Source organism: Phyllobates terribilis, unplaced genomic scaffold, assembly GCF_046119375.1.
Source record: "Phyllobates terribilis strain yellow unplaced genomic scaffold, ASM4611937v1 Scaffold_5__5_contigs__length_657084704, whole genome shotgun sequence".
Lineage (NCBI taxonomy): Eukaryota > Metazoa > Chordata > Amphibia > Anura > Dendrobatidae > Phyllobates > Phyllobates terribilis.
The window spans coordinates 387,772,229-387,799,945 of record NW_027362765.1 but is presented as its reverse complement, the minus strand read 5'-3'; the positions used below and the strand labels follow the sequence as shown (position 1 = coordinate 387,799,945).

At 45.9% G+C, this 27,717-nt stretch overlaps 1 protein-coding gene across 3 annotated transcripts in view; it reads left to right on the top strand.

Moving 5' to 3' along the window:
* Window positions 1-17,989: 17,989 nt before the first annotated feature.
* Window positions 17,990-27,717, top strand: part of LOC141273300 (prominin-1-A-like) — a 79,933-nt gene continuing 70,205 nt past the window's right edge. For all 3 annotated transcript variants that reach the window (XR_012322083.1, XM_073684936.1, XM_073684935.1), the window contains exon 1: window positions 17,990-18,132. The gene's annotated coding sequence lies outside the window, so the exon portion shown is untranslated. The remainder of the gene's footprint in view (window positions 18,133-27,717) is intronic.

The window sequence follows — 27,717 nt, the reverse complement described above, 5'->3', positions numbered from 1 at the left end:
ACTGTTCGTCGAACTGTTCGTCGAACACCTTCGAACACCGTTAAAACCAATGGCAGGCAAACAAAAACACATAGAAACACATAGAAAACACCTTCAAAGGTGTCCAAAAGCTGACAAACTGCTCAGAAGACACAACTAACACATGGAAAAGTGACAAGTACATATAGTCATGCGAAAAGAAAAGAGGTGGAGGAGTAAAAGGAGGGGGAGACACAGATATAGGCATGTCATGCCCTTCTAAAATCCAAAAAGTGAGAAGCCGAGACGGCCAGTCCGCTCCTGCCCGTGCCACCTCCGTGTTGCCGGGTTTGTGCCAGAGCCGCGGTGAACCCTGACGGCCAGCCCCCCTCTCCCAATACTGGTGCCTGTCCGCTGGTGGGTCGAGAGAGCCCCCCTGTGGTGGAGGCAGCTCTAAGCTTTTTAATTTAAATTGTCCCTCTAATTTGAATGAATACACTTTAAATCCATTTACAAGGATCTATTGGAGGGCAAGTCTCATGCCAGCAGCCGCGTAATTCCAGCTCCAGTAGCGTCCACTAAAGCTGCTGCAGTTAAAAAGCTTTTATAAGGATCGAGCTCGGCTGTCCACCGCAAGGCATCCTAGTGCCAGTCCCAGCCCCTATGCCTTGGGGTGCCTCCTGATGCTCTTCACTGAGTATCCCGTGGTCCCGAAGCATTTCCTTTGAAAAAATTAAGTGTCCAAACTACAGGTGGTGTAGCTTGCTTAACAGCCGGGATAATCCGCTGACTAGCAGACACTGCTACTAGGCACAAAGTATTTCCTGGGCTAGATGCAGTTAAAAATTTGTAAGTAGATACTCTCGTTGGATGCTGAGAAAGCATTCCATAGAGTCTCCTGGCACGCCATATATGATTCTCTTAAAAAGCTTGGGGTAGGGGTCTAGGGGACCCTTTTATAGCCAAAATCACGGCCCTGTATCACAATACGTCACCTAGGCTGAAGATAAATGGAACTGTAGCACCGAGGGCTCGGTTGCTACAGACGTATTGCACCTCACCCAGAGGTGTGATATCTCACTCTCAGATAAGGATGGAGTGTGGATCAGGACCCGACACCTGCATGCATTACACCACATTGCCGTGGGGCAGGGCGACCAATATGCCCCTGAGATGGGCACGACAGTCCCTGTCCCTGGCTGGAGTGGGGGGAGGGAACACTGAGGAAGGGGAACCCTGCAGTGCAGGAGCAGGGAGGAAGCAGTTCCTGGGTGCATTGAGAAGGGAGTATAAAAGGTGGGCACCATCTTAGTTCAGTGCAGAGAAGTCTGAGCAGAAGTGGCAGGGAGCAGGGGCTCTGCATGAGCTCTGCTCCGGAGGCGGGCCTAGTAACAGAGGCCCAGGCCTGCAAGAGGGAGAAGGAAGGAAGAGGAGCGGAGAAGGCTCCAGGAACGAGGAATGAAGGGATCCCAGGGGTGCGGACGGGCGAGTCGCCACCGCACGCCCGAATCCACCTGCGTGGAGGGGTCAGGCCAAAGGGGGAGACCGGTCCCCGAACTAGTGGAGGCAGGAAACGACCCTCAGCTAGAAACCGGAGGCTCTGACATTTTATGTGGCGCAGCCCCTTGCTCCACCCGCTAGGAAGGCACCACATAGGGTCAGGGAAACTGGCGCCAAGTTTACCAAGAGGAGGCCCGAGGCAGCCGGACAGAAGTGTTGGTAAGAAAGGCCAGACAAAGGACACACAAAGGGGGTCCTGTGAAGCGCTCCAAAGTTATCTGGGAGTTGTCTGAGCCCCTCACCTGGTGAGCACAGTACGACGTGGGCAGCCGTTACCTGCAGACGTGGTCTGGATAATAAGAACTGTGAGTAAAGGCCCTGAACTGCATCACTGACTCCGTGTCGTTACTGCTGCTGCCCTGCACCATCACCCCCATCCTCCGCATACACTGCCCTGAGGCTATACTCCTCCCGTGGGGAGTTATGCTACGCTCTGCTGCACCCACAACACCAGCCTTAGCGGTCTGCCCTGTAGCGGCGGTTCACTCTGACCGCAATCCACGGGTGGCGTAGTCGGACATTTAAACATCAAAACCACATAAATAGTTCCGCCACTGGTTTGACCGCCCTGAGCCACGGAACCGGATCGCCGCCACGAAGACTACAACCACCAGCATCCACCAAAAAGGGTCCGGCTCCGGGTGTCCCAAGGCCCAGGGGGTGCGTCAGAACATTTTCATCACCTTTCACAATCACCAATGGGACAAGGCAGGGATGTCCTCTGTCCCCTCTCTTATACATCCTAGTGACGGAGCACCTGCTCTCATCAATTCGCCATAACCCCAATATTAGGTGGATTGAGGTGGGAGGCACCGAGTACAAGTGCTCTCTATTTGCTGATGATGTCCTAGTATATATCACTCAATCACATATATCCATCCCTGCTGTTATGGCTGAAATAGATCACTTTGTTACATGGTAAAATTTTAAAATCAATGCAGCGAAGTCTGAGGCCCTCGATGTCTCCCTCCCTAAATCCATATAGGATTCCATCCAGTCCAACTTTCCCTTTGCCTGGCCCTCACAGGGTATCAAATACTTAGGAATTCCTATTCATAGAGACCTCTCCCATCTATGTTATCTTAATTTTGGGCCCTTTATTGAACAACTCCATACAGACCACGGTTGGCAAGTTAGAACTGTAAGATTCACTACGTGAACCACTGGTGTTTTGTGGAAAAGACATGTACACCGCGTTCCAAATTATTATGCAAAAAGTGTTTAGGAGTGATAAGGGAAGAATTTGTTTGTTTGTCAGTTAAACTCATTGATGGTGATGTGTGTCAGGGCTCTTTATATCACTGTAAGCAATTGCAGACACCTGTGCTAATTAGTTTGGCAGGTGTGTCCAATGAAAGGCAAGACTACTTAAGAAGGCTCTCTCACATTATTAAGCAGCCTACATTTTCTGCCAAAATGGGAAAGAAAAAGGATGTGTCGGCTGCTGAGAAGCAACAAATTGTGGAGTGTTTAGGTCAAGGCATGACTACAATCAACATTGTGCGATGATCAGGATGAAGTGTCTTGGCAATCAAGAAGTATGTAGCTGATTCACAGTACACACGTGTGCGTGCTGATAAGGGCAAATTGAGGACTCTTTCCTACAGGCAATTACGTCAGGTTGAAAGAGCAGCGGCAAAAAAGCCTTGTCATAGCAGCAGACAAGTTTTTGAAGCTGCTTGTGCCTCCAACATCCCCCGAACAACAAGATGCAGGGTCCTTCAGAGGTTTGCAGCTGTGCATACGCCATCCTGTCGACCTCCTCTATCCACTTCACACAAGCAGAAACGGCTCCAGTGGGCCAAACATTACATGAAGACTGATTTCAAAACTGTTTTGTTCACGGATGAGTGCCGTGCAGCGCTCGATGGTCCAGATGAATGGAGTGGAGGATGGCTGGTTGATGGACACCCCACGCAAACACGGCTACAGCGCCAACAAGGAGGAGGTGGAGTAATGTTTTGGGCTGGAATCATGGGGAGAGAGATTGTCGGCCCCTTTAGGATCCCTGAAGGCGCTAAAGATGAACTCCATAATGTATGTGGATTTTCTCAAACAGCACTTCCTGCCATGGTTCAAGAAGAAGAACCGTGTATTTCACAGCAAGATCATTTTTCTGCATGATAATGCACCATCTCATGCTGCACATAAAACATCTGCATCTCTGGCTGATATGGGCATAAAAGGGGACAAACTTATGGTGTGACCCCCATGCTCCCCTGACCTCTACCCCATTCAGAACCTTTGGAGCATCATTAAAAGGAGTGTCTATGATGGCGGGAGGCAGTTCACATCTAAGCAACAGCTCTGGGAGGGTATTCTGTCCTCATGCAAAACAATTGAAGCAGAAACCATCCAAAACCTGACAAATTCAATGGACGAGAGAGTTCAGAAGCTCCTTTCGAACAAGGGGTCCTATGTGAAAATGTAACATCACCTAGAATAAAGTTTTGAGTTGAAAACTGTTTGATTTCAGTTTCTAACAACCTGCTAATGCTTATAATTTCAAAAATGACCATTTTTTTGGTCTTTATTAAAATGAAAAGGTTGATCGAAAAGTTTGGGGGATCTAAGAGTGTGGCAACCCAGTAGTCATGATTACTTCGAATTCTGACAATATGAGGGTCATGCTGCAGGTAGTGCAGCAAGAAGGCACTTATGTGTCTTGCGCATCTCGGAGCCCCAAAATTATTTTCCGGGCTAGATGCAGCTAAAAATTATTTTTAATTTTAAATCTGGTGAAGCTTATTATAGATGGCCTAATAGGATCAGTGCTGCACACTGCTACAAAGCCCAAATTATTTTCCAGTCAAGATACAGATAAACATGATTAGTAATTTGAAAGCTTAAAACGGTTGGTAGGGTGATTTTAACCAATCATCAAGCTTTTACTCTCCCCAGGATGACACAGGGGTAGAAAAGTCGTTTCGGATCCATGATTTGTTCATCTTTATGAACGTGAGTCTGTCTACATTATCAGTGGAGAGCCGCGTGCGCTTATCTGTCAGCACACCACCAGCAGCGCTGAACACACGTTCAGACAGAACGCTGGCTGCGGGGCATGACAAGATCTCCAAGGCGTAAGTGGCTAGCTCCGGCCATTTATCCAGATTGGAAGCCCAAAAAGAGCAAGGGTCCAGTGACACAGTCGTGGCTTCAATGTTTACTTGGAGATACTCCTGTACCATCGTCTCTAGGCGTTGACTATGTGTCAGACTTCTTGTCTCCTGTGGCCTTGCAAAGGATGGGCTAAAAAAGTGGTGAAATGATTCCGCAAAATTGATGTTACCAGCAGATACTGTGGTTCTGTTACGATTTGAGTGCTGAACACTTGACGGTCCCACGGTTGGCAAGTTGGAACTGTGAGATTCACTACGTGCACCACTGGTATTTTGTGGAAAAGCACATGTAAGATTCTGCAACAGTCTCTGCTGATACTCCTGCATGCGTGCATCCCTTTCTATGGCAGGAATAATTTCTGCAAATTTACTTTTGTACCGGGGATCTAACAGTGTGGCAACCCAGTAGTCAGGATTATTTCTAATTCTCACAATTCGAGGGTCATGTTGCAGGTAGTGCAGCAAGAAGGCACTCATGTGTGTTGCGCATCCAGGAGCACCAAGTCCCTGTTGTGTTGGTGGCGAGGTAACAATCATGCTTCCTTCCTCTGTCCTCTCCCCCCAACCTCGCACAACAGAAATGTGATCAAGGTCTCCCTCATCTGATGAGTCTTCCATCAGTTCGTCCTCCACTTCTTCCTGGGCTCCTGCACCTTCCTCACTAGTTTGGCTGCTACCATGCGCCCTGGTAAAATCATCTCCCCCACCCTCACATGCCTGCCGCCTTGGTGCTGCCGACCGTCTGGACCTTGCAGATGTTAGCCCTTCCGCATACAACTCCTCCTCCTCTACTTCCTCCACCTCCTCTTGTGCCACCACCTGACTCCGAATTCTGTTTAACATGTGCTCCAGCATGTAAATCACCGGAATAGTCATGCTGATAATGGCATCGTCAGCACTAAACATCTTCGTCGCCATTTCAAAACTGTGCAGAAGGGTGCATAGGTCCCTGATCTGAGACCACTCCTCCAGCGTGATTTGCCCCACCTCTGAATCTCGTTGGCCCAGGCTATACGTCAGAACGTATTGCACCAGGGCTTGTCGGTGCTGCCACAGTCGCTGCAACATGTGCAGAGTTGAATTCCACCGGGTAGGCACATCGCATTTTAGCCGGTGAAGTGGCAGGCCCAACGACTTCTGTAGAGATGTAAGTCGCTGAGCTGCGGGATGCGAACGGCGGAAGTGAGCACACAGCGACCATGCCCTCTGCAGAAGGCCATCTAGTCTGGGATAGTGGGCTAAAAATTGCTGGACAACCAGGTTCAACACGTGAGCCATACAAGGCACGTGTGTGACATTGCCCCGGCGAAGGGCCGCACCCAGGTTTGCAGCATTGTCGCACACGGCCTTCCCTGGTTTCAGGTCCAGTGGAGACAACCATTCATGAAATTGGTTCTCCAGAGCTGACCACAACTCCTCAGCTGTGTGACTCACATTTCCCAGACATTTCAATGTAAAAACCGCCTGATGACGTTGAGCCCTACTGCCAGCATAGTAAGGAGGTGTGCAGGATCCCTTCTGCGCAGTTAGAAAGCTTGTGGCATGACCAGACAGGCTTTGGGTGCAGGTGGAAGACCGAGAGGAGGTTGAGGAGGCAGAAGCAGTGGAGGAACTTTGACATAAAGAGGATTGACGCACAACTCGTAGGGACGGCAAGACTTGGACAGCAGCCCCTTGTCCTGCTGTCACCATAGTTACCCAGTGCCCAGTCAGCGACATGTAACGCCCCTGTCCATGCCTACTCGTCCAAGTGTCTGTGGTGAAATGCACCCTGTCACACACAGAGTTTCTCAAAGAAGCGGTGATGTTGTGTGCGACATGCTGGTGGAGCGCAGGCACACCTTTCTTTGAGAAGTAGTGCCGACTGGGCATCTGGTACTGGGGCACTGCGACGGACATAAGGTCTCGAAAATCCTCTGTGTCCACCAGGCGGAAATGCAGCATTTCTGTAGCCAAGAGCTTGCAGATGGTGAAATTCAACCTCTTAGCTTTCTCATGGCTAGGAGGAAATGGTCTTTTACTTGTCCACATCTGAGGGACCGAGGGCTGGCTATTGTGCTTAGACGGGGTTGATAAGGGTGTCCCCGGCAAACTGCCGGTCTGTGAGGAAGATGCAGGCGGACATGTTAGGTTGCCTTGATCCAAAGGTGGTGCTATCGATGTCGGACAGCGCTCAAGACCAGCTGGTGTTACCACCTCCAAAGAAAATGATGACCTGCCAATCACGCTAGCTGTTGCGGGTAAAGAGGTGGCAGGTCTGCGCCCCAAAACAGGTGTGACTGCTGTCCCCCCAGTCACAGAGGATGAAGAGGCCGCGGATGCACAAGATATGGCAGACGGTGGTTGGCCCGGCCGGCTAGGCCGCATTGTAGCACACTGAGCTTCCCACTGCAACTTATGCTTCATGTCCATGTGCCGGTTCATGCATGAAGTACTCAAACTATGTATTTTTTGGCCTCTACTTAGCTATTGCTGACAAATGTTACAGATAACACGAGTTGGGTCATCTTTATCGATCTGAAAAAATGCCCAGGCTATGCAAGGCTTAGCACCCATGCGACCTGAAGAGCCACCACGACTTGTGGTGAGAGGCAGAGTTGTGTTTGAGGATGCAGTTGTTGACGTGCTTCCAGTACTACGTCTCTGTCCAGGAAGGCGCAACCTGAACTCGTCGTCACTAGCATCTTCCTCCACCTCCTCTGCTGACCTCATCTCTTGGCTGACTGTGGGTTGACAGTAAGTGGGATCTCCGACCTCATCATCATCACCCTGTGCGTTATCACACCCGTCGTCCTCAGAGCCAACCTGTTCCTGCCCTGACAAAAAACTAAAGTTGTCGCTCCAATCAGGTATTTGAGTCTTATCATCGTCTTCCTCATTGTCTCCACCAACAGGAGTTACAGTTTGGGAATGAGGGTCTACATTATAGTCAGAACCTTCTGCGTCTGGTCCTGGATCCGACTCATAAAGATTCTGGGCATCAGTGCAGATCATTTCCTCGTCTGGATTCACAGAAGCGCTGGAGTCGACCTCTGATTCCCAGGCTATAGTATGAGTAAACAGCTCTGCAGACTCAACCATCTGTTCTACCTCATACTCAGACGGGCAGCTGGAGATTTGGGAGCTGTGAGGAAGCAAGTGCGATTTGGGTGACACCTTTGAGGACTGGAGTATTTGTGATGTTGAAGTTGATGTGGAGGAGAGCCCACTTAAAGGAGCACTTGATATCCGTTGAAGCACCTGCTGTTTTTGTGCCTCATCTGGAATTTGTAGCGATTGGCGTGGCCGTAAGAAAGGGATCTTATCACATTGTCCGCTAAAAGAAGTAGACATTTTAGTTTGGCTGGAAGATGGTCTTTCTTCTGCACCTACCCCACGGACACAACCTTTTTTCCCCTTCCCAACACGTCTATTCCCCTTTCCACCAGCAGCAGGCCTTTTTCCACTCATTTTGGTGGTTAACTAATTCACAACTCTGGAGTTGTTTGCACAAAAAAACAATGGATGGTAACCGAGCAGAGCTGAGTGGCCAAACTGTGGTATTAGGCCAAAACTATTGGCTGGGTTAGATGCAGAAAAAAATTATTTTTAATTTGCAACCTGATGGAGGTCAGTATAGATGGACTAATAGACCAAGTCCCACACACCGCTAGAAGCCCAAATATTTTTTCAGAGCTACATGCAGAAAATTTTTTTATTCAATTTGCAACCTGATGGAGGTCAGTATAGATGGACTAATAGACCAAGTCCCACACACTGCTAGAAGCCCAAATATTTTTTCAGAGCTAGATGCAGAAAAAAATTATTTTTAATTTGCAACCTGATGGAGGTCAGTATAGATGGACTAATAGACCAAGTCCCACACACCGCTAGAAGCCCAAATATTTTTTCAGAGCTAAATGAAGAAAAAAATTATTTTTAATTTGCAACCTGATGGAGGTCAGTATAGATGGACTAATAGACCAAGTCCCACACACTGCTAGAAGCCCAAATATTTTTTCAGAGCTAGATGCAGAAAAAAAATATTTTTAATTTGCAACCTGATGGAGGTCAGTATAGATGGACTAATAGAACAAGTCCCACACGCTGCTAGAAGCCCAAATATTTTTTCAGAGCTAAATGAAGAAAAAAATTATTTTTAATTTGCAACCTGATGGAGGTCAGTATAGATGGACTAATAGACCAAGTCCCACACACTGCTAGAAGGCCAAATATTTTTTCAGAGCTAGATGCAGAAAAAAAATATTTTTAATTTGCAACCTGATGGAGGTCAGTATAGATGGACTAATAGACCAAGTCCCACACACCGCTAGAAGCCCAAATATTTTTTCAGAGCTAGATGCAGAAAAAAATTATATTCAATTTGCAACCTGCTGGAGGTCAGTATAGAAGGACTAATAGAACAAGTCCCACACACTGCTAGAAGCCCAAATATTTTTTCAGAGCTAAATGAAGAAAAAAATTATTTTTAATTTGCAACCTGATGGAGGTCAGTATAGATGGACTAATAGACCAAGTCCCACACACTGCTAGAAGCCCAAATATTTTTTCAGAGCTAGATGCAGAAAAAAATTATTTTTAATTTGCAACCTGATGGAGGTCAGTATAGATGGACTAATAGACCAAGTCCCACACACCGCTAGAAGCCCAAATATTTTTTCAGAGCTAGATGCAGAAAATTTTTTTATTCAATTTGCAACCTGATGGAGGTCAGTATAGATGGACTAATAGACCAAGTCCCACACACTGCTAGAAGCCCAAATATTTTTTCAGAGCTAGATGCAGAAAAAAATTATTTTTAATTTGCAACCTGATGGAGGTCAGTATAGATGGACTAATAGACCAAGTCCCACACACTGCTAGAAGCCCAAATATTTTTTCAGAGCTAGATGCAGAAAAAAATTATTTTTAATTTGCAACCTGATGGAGGTCAGTATAGATGGACTAATAGAACAAGTCCCACACGCTGCTAGAAGCCCAAATATTTTTTCAGAGATAAATGAAGAAAAAAATTATTTTTAATTTGCAACCTGATGGAGGTCAGTATAGATGGACTAATAGACCAAGTCCCACACACTGCTAGAAGCCCAAATATTTTTTCAGAGCTAGATGCAGAAAAAAATTATTTTTAATTTGCAACCTGATGGAGGTCAGTATAGATGGACTAATAGAATGATGCTATGCCCAAAACATTTTACTTCACTAGGTGCAGTAAAAAAATTGGTATTCTATACACAGGTGGTATATCTTGCAACACAGATAGGCTACTCCACTGACTAACACACTCTGCAATAGGCCAAAAAGGATTAGCTTTGCTAGATTCAGCCAAATACTGTGAAAAAAACTTGCACAGCACTGGCACAGACCTGCCTGGCAAAAACTGATAGGAACTGATGTAACCTAGTCCTGAAAAGGACTCCAATTACAATTAGTCTTTACTCCCACAATCTATCTATTTAAGAGCACAGACCTGCTTGATAAAAGTCGTAGGAAATGCTGTAACCTAGTCCTTAAAAGGACTGCAATCACAACTATTCCCTACTCCCAAGCTATCTGTATATTTGTGCGAAAATTGGCTTGAAATTAACAAGGTATAGCGCACACAGCAACAGCGGTGCCGTCTAACACGCAGCTGCAGCAGTGAGAAAATGGTGGCGACGGGGAAAATGGCTTGGTCTTATAGGGCAAGGACATGTGACATACACTGCCAATCACACATGCCCTTGCTTGTGTGAAAAAAAGCACTTCGCTCCGTGTGTGCGCTGCTGATAGGCTGACAGATTGCACCTCCCCACTGCAAATGCGGGAAAGAGAAAAAAAAATGAAGATCTTCATTGTTCCTGCAGAGATCCATCCCCTGCCTCTCCCCCCGCCCCGCTGTACACTCAAACTGCGTATTAACATTAATTTTCATCATTACTGAGAAAAAATCCAGTTATGATTTTGGTGCACGAACAGTTATCGAACATAACCTCGAACAGCCGAATTTTTCTCAAATTGTTCGTGTTCGCCGAACGGCTCGAACACCGCCCAAAACAGCTCGAATTTGAGATTGGCGAACAGTTCGAGTAGAACAACGCTCATCTCTAGTTATTTACTGACCCAACAGGAGTACCGGTTAGGAGTGGGCCTGGGTATCTGAGAGCATTCGGGCGAGCCCCACTGGTCAGGGTGAGTGTGTAGGCCTACCGTTCTCTCTATGTTCTTTCTGACTATCCCCCTTTTCGTGGTGTGATAGCCCACGTCCCTGAGCTGGCCATGTACTTTGCCTGTATGGCTTGCGACTCGGGCCTTGGGTACCTTTTGCTTCTCCGTGCTGTACTGGTCCCTCTGTGTGGCGGAGCCTTCAGGCTTCTTAGGCCAAGGGACCTGAAATCCCTCGCGGGTTGATTCTCTGCTGCTGGGCTTGCAACCCTGACAGCCTCAGACCCCAATGTCCGGTTGTGTACTTCTCTCAGCCAGGACCGGCTCTCGTCGCCTCTGTCCCTGGCTCGCAGTCTCTCCTCTGCCTCACGGACTCCTCAGCTGCTGCTGACCTGTCCCTTCCTCTAAGGAACCCTTCTGGTCACTTCAGAAGTGGGTTCTGGTCTCTCTAACCCTGCCCCAGTTCCAGCTTTTATAGGGGCAGCCTGCTCCCCCTACTGGCCTGGGACAGGAGGTGCTGAATGCTAATGGTCCCTGACCAGGGAACCTCCCTCCTGCTCTCAGACACAGCCTTTAATATTTGTGGCATCCAGGCCTGGGGTGACACAGATCTATCGTGCATCTGTGTGGATCTCTCGTGCACCTGGGTGGATCTCTTGTACACCTGTGTGGATCTCACGTGCACCTGGGTGTATCTCTCGTGCATCTGTGTGGATCTCTCGTGCACCTGTGAGGATCTCATGTGCACCTGGGTGGATCTCTCGTGCACCTGTGTGGATCTCATGTGCACCTGGGTGGATCTCTCATGCACCTGGGTGGATGTCTCATGCACCTGGGTGGATCTCTTGTGCATCTGTGTGGATCTCTCGTGCACCTGCGTGGATCTCTCGTGCACCTGCGTGGATCTCATGTGCATCTGGGTGGATCTTTCGTGCCCTGGACAATTTTTATATACTAGAAGTAAAATAATGAAGGTTCCTTTTCAATGACAGCAAGAAGAGATCTTGAAAACAAAGTTTACTGGAAAACTTTGAAACATTGAATAAGCTTCTTTTTCTGAAATTGGAATACTGTTTTAATCACCATTTTTGCAACCTTGACGTTATTGACTCTCTTTTGTTCCTCCTGGAAATGAATAACATCATCATTTGCATTGTCAATAGGGTGTGTCCCCAAACAGTCATATGAGATCTGATTGGACAGAGTAAGAAGGGGCACACTCTGTTGATATTAGGGAATGTTAATACCCCGATGTAGCAAATTTCCAGGAAGAATAACAAGGAAATAACAAAATGCAAAGTTCTGAGAGAAGAATGTTTTGTTTCTTTTTCATGAAAAACATTTTACATAAATGTGACATTTGTTTTTCTTTTCGCTCTCCTGTTTATGATATATTCATGTAAATTGACCTTTCTGTAGTATTTCTCATTGTCATATTTTGCCTTTCTATACAATGGCGTGAACACAGGGTCACACATCACTGCTACCTAATCTGAGTATTGGCTGTATCTTCCATGTGATGATCCTGTGCTGACTCCATGTTTCCATCTGTAAAACTCTCCCGACCCATTGACATGTTTACAGTGAATGTTTCCCCAGAGTAAACAGCAAAAATCCCATAAAGGTGCGTTCTATTTAAACAACCCCTTTCCATATGTGGGGTTAAGATTAACCCTAATCCTAACTCTGTACAATTTATAATCCAATTTATTTGCATCCTAATCCTGATTTATATTGCAGCGCCTCTCCTCTCACCCAAACTAGAGTCAAAATATGATCTTAATGCCTTCATCTTCTTTGCTGCAGATACCAGCCTAATATATCTAAGAATTGTACCGATTCTCCTTTTCTGTAACTTACCATACATGCCTTTTGAGTAGGTGGTTCCTCTTCATTACCATTCCACCAGCACTATAGGTGTTGGAACTACCTTTCCCCTCACTTCTCAGCATGCAATAGCTGGCCTGCCTTGAAAGCCTGCCTATTTATTATGCCTTTATACTGTTTGACAGGAAACAGAACAGGAGCAGAGAGACAAAGACCTGTCCCACTTCCTGTACAGAAGAAAAGACCCACGCCCACTTCTTGTAGAGAGTCATAGACCCACGCTCACTTCCTATAAAAAGACAAAGATCCACTTCCAGTTGGAAGACAAAAGCCTGACCACAGAAGCAAAGACCCGCACCCACTTCCTGTAGAGACAAAGACCTGCCTCCACTTCTTGTAGAGACAAAGACCTGCCTCCACTTCCTGTAGAGAGACAGACCCACCCCCACAACCTGTAGGAATACAGACCCGCCCCCACTTGCTGTAGAGAGTCAAAGACCTGCCTCCACTTCCTGTAGAGACAAAGACCTGCCTCCACTTCCTGCAGAGACAAAGACCCACCTCCACTTCCAGTAGAGAGACAGACCCACCCCCACAACCTGAAGAAAGACAGACCCGCCCCCACTTGCTGTAGAGAGTCAAAGACCCGTCCCCACTTCCTGCAGGGAGATAGACCCGCCCCAACTTCCTGTAGAGCGACAGATACACGCCCCACTTGCTGTAGAGAGACAAAGACCTGCCCTCACAACCTGTAGGAAGACAGACCCACCCCCACTTGCTGTAGAGAGTCAAAGACCTGCCTCCACTTCCTGTAGAGACAAAGACCTGCCTCCACTTCCTGCAGAGACAAAGACCCGCCTCCACTTCCAGTAGAGAGACAGACCCACCCCCACAACCTGAAGGAAGACAGACCCGCCCCCACTTGCTGTAGAGAGTCAAAGACCCGTCCCCACTTCCTGCAGGGAGATAGACCCGCCCCAACTTCCTGTAGAGCGACAGATACACGCCCCACTTGCTGTAGAGAGACAGACCTGCCCCCACTTGCTGTAGAGAGACAAAGACCTGCCCTCACAACCTGTAGGAAGACAGACCCGCCCCACTTGCTGTAGAGAGACAAGGCCCTGCCCCCACTTCCTGTAGAGAGACAGACCCACCCCCACAACCTGTAGGAAGACAGACCCGCCCCACTTGCTGTAGAGAGTCAAAGACCCGCCCCCACTTCCTGTAGGGAGATAGACCCGCCCCAACTTCCTGTAGCAAGATAGACCTGCCCCCACTTCCTGTAGAGAGTCAAAGACCTGCCCCACTTCCTGTAGAGAGTCAAAGACCTGCTCCCACTTCCTATAGAGAGACAAAGACACATCCCCACTTCCTGTAGAGAGACAGACCTGTCCCCACTTCATGTAGAGAGACAAGGCCCCGCCCCCACTTCCTGTAGAGAGACAGACCCACCCCCACAACCTGTAGGAAGACAGACCCGCCCCCACTTGCTGTAGAGATTCAAAGACCTGCCCCCACTTCCTGTAGAGAGTCAAAGACCTGCCCCCACTTCCTGTAAAGAGTCAAAGATCTGCCCCCACTTCCTGTAGAGAGACAGACCGGCCTCCACTTTTTGTAGTGAGAAAAAGACCCTCCTCCACTTCCTGTATGGAGACAAAGACCCACCTCCATTTCCTGCAGAGAGACAGACCAGCCCCCACTTCCTGTATGGAGACAAAGACCCTCCCCCACTTCCTATAGAGAGATAAAGATCCACCTCCACTTTTTGTAGGGAGACAAAGACACACCCCCACTTCATGTAGGGAGACAGACCTACCCTCCCTTCCCGTAGGGAGACAAAGACCCGCCCCCACTTCCTGTAGAGAGACAAAGACCCGCCCCCACTTCCTGTAGAGAGACAAAGACCCGCCCTCACTTCCTGTAGAGAGACAAAGACCCGCCCCCACTTCCTGTAGAGAGACAAAGACCCGCCTCCACTTCCAGTAGAGAGACAGACCCACCCCCACAACCTGATGGAAGACAGACCCGCCCCCACTTGCTGTAGAGAGTCAAAGACCCATCCCCACTTCCTGCAGGGAGATAGACCCGCCCCAACTTCCTGTAGAGCGACAGATACACGCCCCACTTGCTGTAGAGAGACAGACCTGCCCCCACTTGCTGTAGAGAGACAAAGACCTGCCCTCACAACCTGTAGGAAGACAGACCCGCCCCACTTGCTGTAGAGAGACAAGGCCCCGCCCCCACTTCCTGTAGAGAGACAGACCCACCCCCACAACCTGTAGGAAGACAGACTCGCCCCACTTGCTGTAGAGAGTCAAAGACCCGCCCCCACTTCCTGTAGGGAGATAGACCCGCCCCAACTTCCTGTAGCAAGATAGACCTGCCCCCACTTCCTGTAGAGAGTCAAAGACCTGCCCCACTTCCTGTAGAGAGTCAAAGACCTGCTCCCACTTCCTATAGAGAGACAAAGACACATCCCCACTTCCTGTAGAGAGACAGACCTGTCCCCACTTCATGTAGAGAGACAAGGCCCCGCCGCCACTTCCTGTAGAGAGACAGACCCACCCCCACAACCTGTAGGAAGACAGACCCACCCCCACTTGCTGTAGAGATTCAAAGACCTGCCCCCACTTCCTGTAGAGAGTCAAAGACCTGCCCCCACTTCCTGTAAAGAGTCAAAGATCTGCCCCCACTTCCTGTAGAGAGACAGACCCACCCCCACAACCTGTAGGAAGACAGACCCACCCCCACTTGCTGTAGAGAGTCAAAGACCTGCCCCCACTTCCTGTAGAGAGTCAAAGACCTGCCCCCACTTCCTGTAAAGAGTCAAAGATCTGCCCCCACTTCCTGTAGAGAGACAGACCGGCCTCCACTTTTTGTAGTGAGAAAAAGACCCTCCTCCACTTCCTGTATGGAGACAAAGACCCGCCTCCATTTCCTGCAGAGAGACAGACCAGCCCCCACTTCCTGTATGGAGACAAAGACCCTCCCCCACTTCCTATAGAGAGATAAAGATCCACCTCCACTTTTTGTAGGGAGACAAAGACACACCCCCACTTCATGTAGGGAGACAGACCTACCCTCCCTTCCCGTAGGGAGACAAAGACCCGCCCCCACTTCCTGTAGAGAGACAAAGACCCACCCCCACTTCCTGTAGAGAGACAAAGACCCGCCCCCACTTCCTGTAGGCCCTCCCCCACTAACTGTAATTCCTCTCAGAGATTACACATGACAGCAGATATCGGATAGGAGACTAGATAGAAGGGAGACCATTTCTGGACCACACTGTGGAGTGATTCTTCTGATGAAACGTTTTACGTAAATGAAGTAATTTGAAATTAATTAGCTTTTGCATTGGACGTCAGATGACAATTTAAAGTAAAAGAATCCCGTCTAGTAATTCCTTATGCAGTTCCCTCTAGTGGTGGTTGTAGGCAACATGACAGGATAAGTAAAACACGGCTTTCTTCCAGAAACAGCGCCACACTTATACATGGGCTGTCTTTGGTATTGCAGCTCAGCATGACTGTTGAGTTGCAATACCAGACACAAATTGTACACAGGCATGGCGCTTATTTCTGAAGAAAGCAGCCATGTTGTTCTCAAATATCATACAACCCCTTTACTTCTATGACTGTGAAGCAAAGAGAAATGGTTGATTATTAACAGTATTCTGTACTCCACTGTACAGGCCATTAAGTCTAGGAATGTCGAGACCCTCACCGATCAGGAGGTGATGGATCACTCTGGTGATGTATCACTACTAGCCCACGGCAGAGTACAGTACGAGCCACGTGGGTGACATTTTTCTAATCTCGTCTACAAGGGACTTTAAGATTCAGGCTGAAAATTTACCTTTTTTTGCAGATTTCATGCAAATTTTTTTCTGTGTAGAAGAAGAAAAGACAAGAAGACTAGGACATGAATAAGAAGCTTATTCACAGAGTATTTGAAGTGATTTTTCATGTATATTTTGGAGCAGAAATTGTTCCAAAATCCATGTAAAAAAAACCTCCATGTGGACATACCATAAAACTGTGTACAGATTTCTTTGATGAGTTTTTTTTGAGCGGATCCTCTCCAAAAACACTACAAATATGTAAAAAGAAAAAAGTTGAAAGGCTTTTCCTATTCATTTCAAATATTACTTTACTTTTTGAGCAATTTTTTTTCCACTTCACACGCAACAGTCATACTGAAACGTTTTACCGGCGCAGCCCTGTGCTGCATTTTTTTTTTTTTACTGCATCATCACTTCATCTTGTAGAGAAACAGCTGTTTCATCTGCAAAATTGCGCTACCGATTATAATGAAAACAGCTGTTTCCCTGCAAGATGATGTGATTTTGCAGGGAAACAGTAGAAAGACCGCAGCAGGACAGGGGCTGCTGCGATTAAAAGCTGTAGCATGACCGCTGCGTGTGAATTCAGCCTTCAGGTTATGAAAAATACCCCGTGGTGTAAAGAAAAAAAACAAAAAAAACGGCACTGTCAAATCAAAAGGCGGCAAAAAATTCAAAAACTTTCCCAAAACAATTCAAAAACTTTTCCAAGGACACTTTAGGAAAATAAAAACTCCTCCAAAAACTCAACAAAGGAAGCGGTTTCCACTATAAAATGTATTCATCAAGACCTAGTGCTGTTCGTACCGGTCTTCATAAGGGGGCGTGCTGGAGTCAGACGCTCCTGATTGATGAAGAGGGGCACACCTCTTTTAATCTGGAGTGTCTGATGAGTGGGCTCCGAGGACTGGAGTGAGATTTCTGGCATATGGAGCTCCCCAGCTCGTCATGAAGTAGACGAACTGTGACGTCACGCCCTCGTTTGGTGTGAAAATGGCAAAAGTTGCAACATTTGACGCCTAAAGTTTGCGACTTTTCAAAGTTTTTACGCCAGAATTTGGGCATGAAAGCTTTGCTGAATCGGGCTTATTATTTTTGTCCGGAGATATAAAAAAACAAAACTCCGTGATGACATAGCCTAATGCTGTACCATGCCTGCCCACATCTTGGGCTCTCTAGCACCATTGCTACCTCTGCCTTCCCTCTAAGTACGTGACATTCTGCAGCTGGTGAGTGGCAAAGCTTTATTATAAAGGCACAATACACAGTGCCCTATTATTTGCTATGCCACCGCATCAAATAGAAAACCACATATGGAAATCCTGAATCAAAACAAAAGGCTGAGGAAACCATCCAAGCTGCAAAGCTGCCAGCACTTATTAACCGCCTGTGAACTGGAATGTCCACATTATAACAAAGGTGGTGCTGCTGGTGGCTGGGGACTTGGCCAAAGTTTTACTTCACTATGAGAATGGAAATTAAGTTTTGTCACATCCCAAAAAGTCACAAGTCCTGCCCAGCATGGGAGGGGGCTCAGCAGGGAGCAGATACTAATGAGCAGAGCAGAGAGGCTTCCTCCTCACTAGACCTGTGCAGCTGAGTCACATTACACCCTGTTTACTGCTGCCCAAGGCGTAACCTTCACACCATGTATAACCCACGTTCTCACCCCCGAAAGGCAAGGTAGGAGCCTAGTGCACAGCCCTAGTTTTTCCTTCCATTGTTCTCCTCTTTTGTGATTTTTTTTTTTTTTTTTTAACTTTATACTCATTGTGCTGTTTGTTGCCTTTTTTTTTATGTCTTTTTACTTCTTAAAAATCTCAAGACAATATCCCCGGGATTGGAAGCGCTGTGGAGTCTTTAGTCAACTCCTTGGAGTTTCCGTAGCTTAGGGATGTAAAATGCACGCTGCTCCTTTATCTTGTCTTCTAATACCAGTGGAATACTAAATCCTAGATGGAAAAAGAAACATCAAGCTGGGAAATTTCAAAGATCAGTTTTAAAAAAAAAAAGTCTTTAAATTACAAAAGTATTTAGATTTTTTACATTTATTTGTATTCTTGTGATTTGTCGCAGCCATGCAACGTATACTGAATGGCTTATGGCTTTTACATGAGTGAATATACGCTATAGGCAGCTTTTCATATCCATAAAACACTGGAAATTAGTCTGATAAATGAAGTATCTTATATTGTTGCATCTGACTCTTGGCTAAGGCTACGTTCCCACGATGAGCTTTTGGTGAATTTTTGATGTTGCAGATTTTCTGCACCAATTATGTAAAATAGGAAACTTGCTACCTTTTCTTCCCACACCCCTCTTCTTTTTTTTATTTTTTTTATTTTTATTTTTAAAGCCACTAAAAACTCATCGTGGGAACGAAGCTTAAGAGAAATGTGTCTACCATTTCCAAAATATTTATTTATTTTTTTTGTATATGTCTGGATACTTCTTTGGGTGGAAACATTGTAACATACAGGTGAGATCTGAGATGGTTGCTGTGTAATGATACATTGACATGACTTTTTACCATTCCGTTGAAACTTTATAAAAAACAAAACAAAAAACATTGTGTTAAAACCATACAGCGCTTTACCATGAATTGCTGCAGTTCTACCAGTGTTTTAAATATGGGAAATAAGTTTCACCCATACAAACTTCATTGGGAGGAAAAAAATCATAAACTATTACTGTTTACTTTTCTGATTAGTCTCAACAAAAAAGTAGCGCAATCACAGAGTGTGAACAGACCCTTACAGTCACATTCACACGTTCAGTATTTGGTCAGTATTTTATATCCAGTATTTGTAAGCCCAAACCAGGAGTAGGTGATATATTTTTTTTTTCTAATAGGACAGTTGCAGAATTGTCCACAATAAATTTTCAACATGTGAACGTCGCTTTGCTGTGGATTTTCTGCAGCAAATACGCACCACAATCGGCAAGTGTAAGGCCTGAGTCCCACGTCCACTTTTCATGGATAGCGCTTGTACCTGTGATGGTCTATGGGGTCTTTCACACGTCCGTGCAAAATCAGAGATCTGTCCGATTTTGATCCAAGTGTCAGATCAGAATCAGAAATGCAAGTCTACGGGTGCATGGGAAAAATCTGACCGCACTCGGATGACATCTGAGATTCGTCCGATTTTCACGGACCGTCACATAGGAGAAGATGGAGAAACGTTGCTTTTTTTTTTTTTTTTTTTTTACCTCCACGTACGAGAAAAACTGACATTAGAACCACATACTGTACAAACTGTAATCAAAATAATCTGTCCGTTTTTCTCGTATGTGAGAAAAATTGACGTCTGAATGAGGCTTTATGGAGCACGTTATATCATATATGTTGAAATCAGGCCGGCTCGTTTATATCAGCTATTGTGCAGTGGATTTTCGGCACACCATTCTGAGCAGACCATACACTGTTGCTGCACGGTTATCTTCCTCTTGCGCTGGGTTCATGCGACAATTTTCGATCTGAGCGCTGTCCATAAAGAAAACTGACCGCACCCCGACCAATGTTATTCAATAGGGCGGCTCAGGTGCCCTCTATTGTTTTTCTTCCATGGACCAAAATGTCTGCATGAATAAAATCTGAGCATGCACTACAATCAGCGAATCAAATCTATGGGTGCGCCAAAAGAATCAGATCCCATAGAGATAATCCGTACAGCATTTATTATTATTATATATATTTTTTTGTTTGTTTGTTTTGTTTTGGGGTCAATGTCAGTTTGATCAAAGTTTCATCAATTTTTCTCAGATTTAAAAACAAAACAAAAAAACAACCCCCTGATAGAGGTTTCTCAAGCTTCTCCAATAAAGCAGTCCGAGAATTCAGACAACATGAATGGCATCTCGGTGCTGTCCATAATTTTTTTTTTTTTTTTTTCATGGTGAGTTTGATTCAAGACAAGGACCTAAGTGTCATATCTCTGTGATTGTGTGTGGGCCGATGGTACATGGTCGTGTCAACAGCTCCACAGACTACTAAGTACAAGCTAAGAAAACACATAAAATAAATATATATATATATATATTTATTTATTTGAGTTCTGACATCCGAATGAGCCCTTCCAAAGAGACTAATTACACTCAGCAGGTGATGTGCTGCCGAGAAATGTGACAATCTGAGCATCTGGCCTGTCTGAATAATCGCATATCAGCTGACAAGTAGCCAATCGACGGTCAATCAAATTTTGGATGACTTGTTACCATTTTACTTCCTCCTTATATGATATAGTCACAGTTTTGGGATGAGGGGACGGCAGAGAAAAGTAACTCCATGAAGATATTGGCCTATCCTTAAGATAGAGTATCAGTATCTGATTGGTGCAGCACGGTGGCTCAGTGGTTAACCTTGCAGCACAGGGGTCCTGGGTTCAAATCCCACCAAGGACAACATCTGCAAGGAGTTTGTATGTTCTCCCCGTTTTTGCGTGGGTTTCCTCTGGGTTCTCCGGTTTCCTCCCACACTCCAAAGACAAACTGATAGGGAATGTACACTGCTCAAAAAAATAAAGGGAACACTCAAATACCACATCCTAGATCTGAATGAATGAACTATTCTCATTGAATACTTTGCTCTGTACAAAGCTGAATGTGCTGACAACAAAATCACACAAAAATCATCAATGGAAATCACATTTATTAACCAATGGAGGCCTGGATTTGGAATCGCCCCCAAAATTAAAGTGGAAAAACACACTACAGGATGATCCAACTTTGATGTAATGTTCTTAAAACAAGTCAAAATGAGGCTCAGTATTGTGTGTGGCCTCCACGTGCCTGTATGACCTCCCTACAACGCCTGGGCATGCTCCTGATGAGGTTGTGGATGGTCTCCTGTGGGATCTCCTCCCAGACCTGGACTAAAGCATCCGCCAACTCCTGGACAGTCTGTGGTGCAACGTGACGTTGGTGGATGGAGTGAGACATGATGTCCCAGATGTGCTCAATCGGATTTAGGTCTGGGGAACGGGTGGGCCAGTCCATAGCTTCAATGCCTTCATCTTGCAGGAACTGCTGACACACTCCATCCACATGAGGTCTGGCATTGTCCTGCATTAGGAGGAACCCAGGGCCAACCGCACCAGCATATGGTCTCACAAGGGGTCTGAGGATCTCATCTCGATACCTAATGGCAGTCAGGCTACCTCTGGCGAGCACATGGAGGGCTGTGCTTCCCTCCAAAGAAATGTCACCCCACACCATTACTGACCCACTGCCAAACCGGTCATGCTGAAGGTTGTTGCAGGCAGCAGATTGCTCTCCACGGCGTCTCCAGACTCTGTCATGTCTGTCACATGTGCTCAGTGTGAACCTGCTTTCATCTGTGAAGAGCACAGTGCGCCAGTGGCGACTTTGCCAATCCTGGTGTTCTGTGGCAAATGCCAAGCGTCCTGCACGGTGTTGGGCTGCGAGCACAACCCCCATCTGTGGACGTCGGGCCCTCATACCACCCTCATGGAGTCGGTTTCTAACCGTTTGTGCAGACACATGCACATTTGTGGCCAGCTGGAGGTCATTTTGCAGGGCTCTGGCAGTGCTCCTCCTGTTGCTCCTTGCACAAAGGCGGAGGTAGCGGTCCTGTTGCTGGGTTGTTGCCCTCCTATGGCCCTCTCCACGTCTCCTGGTGTACTGGCCTGTCTCCTGGCAAACCTTCTTGCCACAGCTCGCGTTGATGTGCCATCCTGGATGAGCTGCACTACCTGAGCAACTTTTGTGGGTTGTAGAGTCCGTCTCATGCTACCACGAGTGTGAAAGCACAACCTCGGGGTAACCCTGGACTCGGAACTCTCCTTCAAACCACATATCCAAGCCCTTTCCACTTCCTGCCGACTCCAACTTAAAAATATCTCCCGGATCCGCACATTCCTAACCCATGAATCTGCAAAAACACTAGTTCACGCCCTCATCTCCCGCCTTGACTACTGCAACCTCCTGCTCTGTGGCCTCCCCTCTAACACTCTCGCACCCCTCCAATCTATCATAAACTCTGCTGCTCGACTAATCAACCTGTCCCCCCGCTATTCCCCGGCCTCTCCTCTCTGTCAATCTCTTCACTGGCTCCCCATTGCTCAGAGACTCCAGTTCAAAACCCTAACCATGACATACAAAGCCATTCACAACCTGTCTCCTCCATATATCTCCGACCTAGTCTCCATTTACATACCTGCACGCAACCTCCGATCCTCACAAGATCTCCTGCTCTACTCCCCTCTTATCTCCTCCTCCCACAACCGTATACAAGATTTCTCCCGTGCTTCCGCCCTACTCTGGAACTCTCTACCCCAACGTATCAGACTCTCGCCTACCGTGGAAACCTTCAAAAGGAACCTGAAGACCCACCTCTTCCGACAAGCCTGCAACCTGCAGTAACCACCGCTCCACCATACCGCTTCACGACCAGCTCTACCCTCACCTACTGTATCCTCACCCATCCCTCGTAGATTGTGAGCCCTCGCGGGCAGGGTCCTCGCTCCGCCTGTACCAGTCGCTGTCACATTGTGTTCAAGATTATTGAAATTGTTCTTGTATGTATACCCCCTTTTTCACATGTAAAGCGCCATGGAATAAATGGCGCTATAATAATAAATAATAATAATAATAACCAACATTCAAAAGTGACCAAAACATCAGCCAGAAACCATTGGTACTGAGATGGGGTCTGTGGTCCCCACCTGCAGAACCACTCCTTTATTGAGGGTGTCTTGATAATTGCCAATAATTTCCATCTATTGTCTATTCCATTTGCACAACAGCATGTGAAATTGATTGTCAATCAGTGTTGCTTCATAAGTGGACAGTTTGATTTCACAGAAGTTTGATTTACTTGGAGTTATATTCTGTTTGCTCAAAAAAATAAAATGAACACAATGTAGATTGTGAGCCCCAATGGGGACCGTGCCGATAATGTCTGTAAATTGTCTGAATTGTAAAGCGCTGCTGATATGTTGGCGCTATATAAATAAAAAGATTATTATTTATTAGCAAGGGTGCGACACATGGTACTGCTGCTGATCAGCTGTTACTAGCGGCGGCTCAAGGTTCTTGGATGTTCTCCATAATTTCTATAGTGGCCGCGGCCGGGTACTGCAGATCCAAAGCAAAAAAATAATGGCCAGTATAGTTTTGACAAAGCTGCTGTTTTCCACATCTTCTGGTAACTGCTGATTGGCGGGGGGCAACAGGTGTCATAGCCCCACTGATCAGACATGATGGCCTATCCAAAAGTAGTGGCCAAACCTTTCAAAGCACAATGGAGTGGGGGGGGGGGGGGTTTACTCGTTCCTAATACAATAGAATAGCCCTTCCGTAAAGGCTCGTTCATACAGACGTATTAAAAATCGTTCAGTTTCATCTAGAAAACTTAAATGTTTTTTTTTTTCTCACTTGTCTGTGTACAATCTTTTCTTTTTTTTTTTTTTTTTTTCTACAGCCACTATTAATCATTTACAGAACTCTTTACGGTTTCCTATGTTACAGAATTGCAATGTATCCGTAAAATACGAATATTATACTGTAGCTCCGATGGCATCCGTTTTGTTTTTTTTTCCCCCCACAAAAGCAGATTCGGTCAGTGAAAAAAAATAAATTAAAAATCGCTCATCTGCACAGCCCCACTGAATAACATTGGTCTGTTTTTTCCATGGACAGCACTCGGACTGAAAATATGGTTGTGTGAACGAGTCCTAAAAGTAAGGAGCTAAGGGTCATTATAAACAGATACATAGTAGACTGTGTACACGACTTTATTTTTTTTTAATTTAAAATGTTCAGAATTTGTGCAATTTTTCTCTTTTTGTGCATAGCAGTAAATCTCTTCTCTTCTGTTCTGTCCATCCCAGCATGGATACTACTCCTAGGGGAAGACTTGTCACCACCCCAGCTAGGTTATTTCTGGAGTTGATTACCTCTTGATTTATTGCCCGCCGACCCATGTCACGTGGGGCCTCACGATTTCCTGCATCCATACCCTGGGATCAGTTCCATGAGAAGTTTTATTATTTGCTTTCCGGGGCTAAAAATGTGTCGTCGTCCCCCCCCCCCCCCCGTCATATGATGGACACGCAGCTGCACGGCTCGTTACAAGGCAACAAACTAAACCGTTCCCATTGATAGACAGCGAGCGCAGATATTGAGAAGCGTGAACAATTTACACAATCATTCAAGAGAATTTCTATATAATGTTTCATGCAAACAATAAACTTTCTTTGCTGCAACCTAAGTACTTTTACTGCTCATCCACCCATCCTGGGTCTATAGTTTCCCTGCGTTGTTTGGCCCTTTGTTCTTGTAACTGATGTCTGAAGTTTCTGTGGTTTCACGTCACAGCCCTGCAGCTTTCTGTAGCAAATAACAGGATAGAGAACAAGCCGAGGGGGACTGTAAAGTGAAAGCGAGTGACAACTGTACAATCCTTGTGTGTAATATTGTTTAGCTTGTGTTCACACGCCATGTATTCATTTTTTTTTTTTTTTTGGGGCACAATGTTCCAAAAACCACTACTATTTTGCCTTCCGTTTGGAAAAAAAGTGGCGTAAATCACACCTCCCAAGTGCAAAATGTGAACACAGCCTAAAACCATTGGTCCCACTCTTCTTTACCTCACTGCTGATGTTCCATTATACACAGCTCACTTTAAAGGGGTTTTAACCTTCAACAATCTTCTGCTGCAGACACATTTAGGAGTAAAAAAAAACACAAACAAAATATTCTTTACTTGCCCACCCCGGGTCCAAGGTTGTGTATCCACACCTTTTGTCTCGGTGTCTGTTTGGCTACAGCAGTATGGAAAATCCCTTTAAGCATTTCTATGGGATGGGGTCCGGGCTGTGACGGGGTCATTGCAATATCTTGATTCTTTTCTTTTTCAGCCATTCTGATGTAGATTTGCAAGAATACTTGGCATCATTGTCCTGTTACATGGCCAAAACTGGGTCATGTAGCAAGACAATCTCTAGCTCTTGGATAGATGGCCTCATATTTGACTCTAGAATACTTTGGCCTACAGAGAGGTCCATGGTCAACTCTATGACTGCAAGATGCCCAAACTTCACCCCCATGCTTGCCAGTTGGTGTGAAGAGTTTGTGTTGATATGCGTAGGGCATTATGGCCCAACATCTCCCCTTTGGTCTCATCAAAGGACTATGTTCCAGAAGACTTGTGGTTTGTTCACATACAACTTTGCGAACTTCAGCCATGTTCTTTTTAGACTGAGGCTTTCTCCTGGCAACCCTTCCAAACACCCTACACTTGTTTTTAGTCATTTTCTAATTGTACTTTAACATTTAACATGCTAACTGAGGCCTTTAGAATCTGAGCTCTAGCTCTTGGGTTTTCTTTTTCAATTTACCTGTCTTGAACATTTCCACTTGTGATTAATCTTTTTCACTGTAGAATAATGGAATTCATAATGTTTGGAAATGGGCTTTTATAACTAGAGATAAGTGAATCTATTTGCAGTGTCTGGGTCCAGCTGTCACATCAGTATTCCATGGCCACCGGACAGGAGCCCTGCTAGCTGCTATCCCCGGCTCTTCTTTTGATTAGGCGGTCTGGCACAACTTCAGGGGTTCATCTTGCCACAACGACATTGGATGAACGTCTGATCCATGGAGAGCCCACCTTCCATCTAACATCTTGGTGCCAGATAACACAATGTCGTCATAGTTGTAGGAAAGTCTGTCTCAATAGGTCAGAGATGTTTTGATGGGGACCTATACAATTTTAGGCTGGTGACTTTAATATCATGGTCAAGTATCAATCTAATTAATCTTAATTATTCAATTAGAATTATATTGCACATCAGGGACTTTTGTGTTGCTTTTTTTTTTCTTATTTTTCTTATTGACCTTTAGTTGCTGAGCGAAATTTGTGACCTTGTTTTCTGAATTTTACTTACAACTTGTGATTTACTGCTGTTTCCACAAGATTTTACAAATTAGGTAAACATTAGGTGGAGTTTTTATAGCTCCAGCTGAGATTAGAAAATCCATCCTAGGACTGACTAAGTCCCGGATAAACATTACCTACGTGTGAGCCCTATTACGGCTCCGTACAAAATGGAGGTGTGCTTAACCCCTGAACCTAGAACTACATGAGATGTCCAATTGTGCAAAAAATTCCCGCAGAGACTGGTGTAATGGAAGCGTTTAACACTTTGATGTGGTTGACCCTATTAGTTGTTTGTTGTTTTTTTTTTTGGTGCATAAGGTGCCCTCTCGCATTCCTCTCTGGTTCTTGGCCATCTATTTTGGTCATGTTCAGGATGAACTCTTAGAAACAATACAAAGTTTCAGCAGTCTTGTAGGTGCTCTTGGTGGATCATCTCTGCCTTCTTACTGGTTCTTCTCTTGCTCTGCCTTTGCGACCATTCTCCACAGCTCCAACTCCAGTGGCTGCGCACTGGAGGAGCGGAAACTACGTGGTCTTGGACTTTTTTGTTCCTTTCTAAAAGGGTTTCCTCAAACACTGCTTTATCTGTAGGTTATATGTAAGATAACTGGACCGATCTTACTTCCAAGTCATATCCTGTGGATCTTCCATGAAAGAGTAGAAAGTTTCTAGAAGGACAGTGCAAAATAATATGTTCATTAGACCGAGAATGACACACCATGGTGCAGCCAAATGGGTCCAGTTCTACCTCTAAAGCAGGTGGAAATGAGCATTATGAGGACTGCAAACGGCCCATATATTGTTCTTGTACAGGAGCCTCTTCTAAGTTTTGCCAGCTAGGACAGAACAGTCAATGTCTTTTCTTTCCCCTTCGTGACTCTTGGGACAATCCTCCTCTCTGCTAACAACAAAGCTGAAGTTCTCACCACCCGGTAGTAAACTGAAGGGGATAAACCAGAACTGGACCCCCCCCTCTCCAAAGTCCCTAAAGCAGCCACGTAGTCTGCCTTTATAATTTGTCCTTTTGTGTCGCTACAATTGATTTTCTGTCACTAGAAATCAGTGGAAATATTACTCTACTATGTCAACCTCCATTGACGTATTTGATTACGAACGTTTGGTCATCACATTTCATTGTGGTTATAGGTTGACCATTTTTAGCCATTTCCTGGAATACTCCCCTTATGTCAGAGAAAACTAGAAATTGTAGAAGACCTCTGCTCATACTAAGTTATAACCAGTACGGGAGCATGCTGAAGTCCAAAATTGGAGAACATTTCTACCATCACTTGCTTTATAGGGGTTGTTTTGACATGGAAACTAAGAGTGAGAGAGCACAAAGACCATAAGGAAAAAAAGGAATCTAC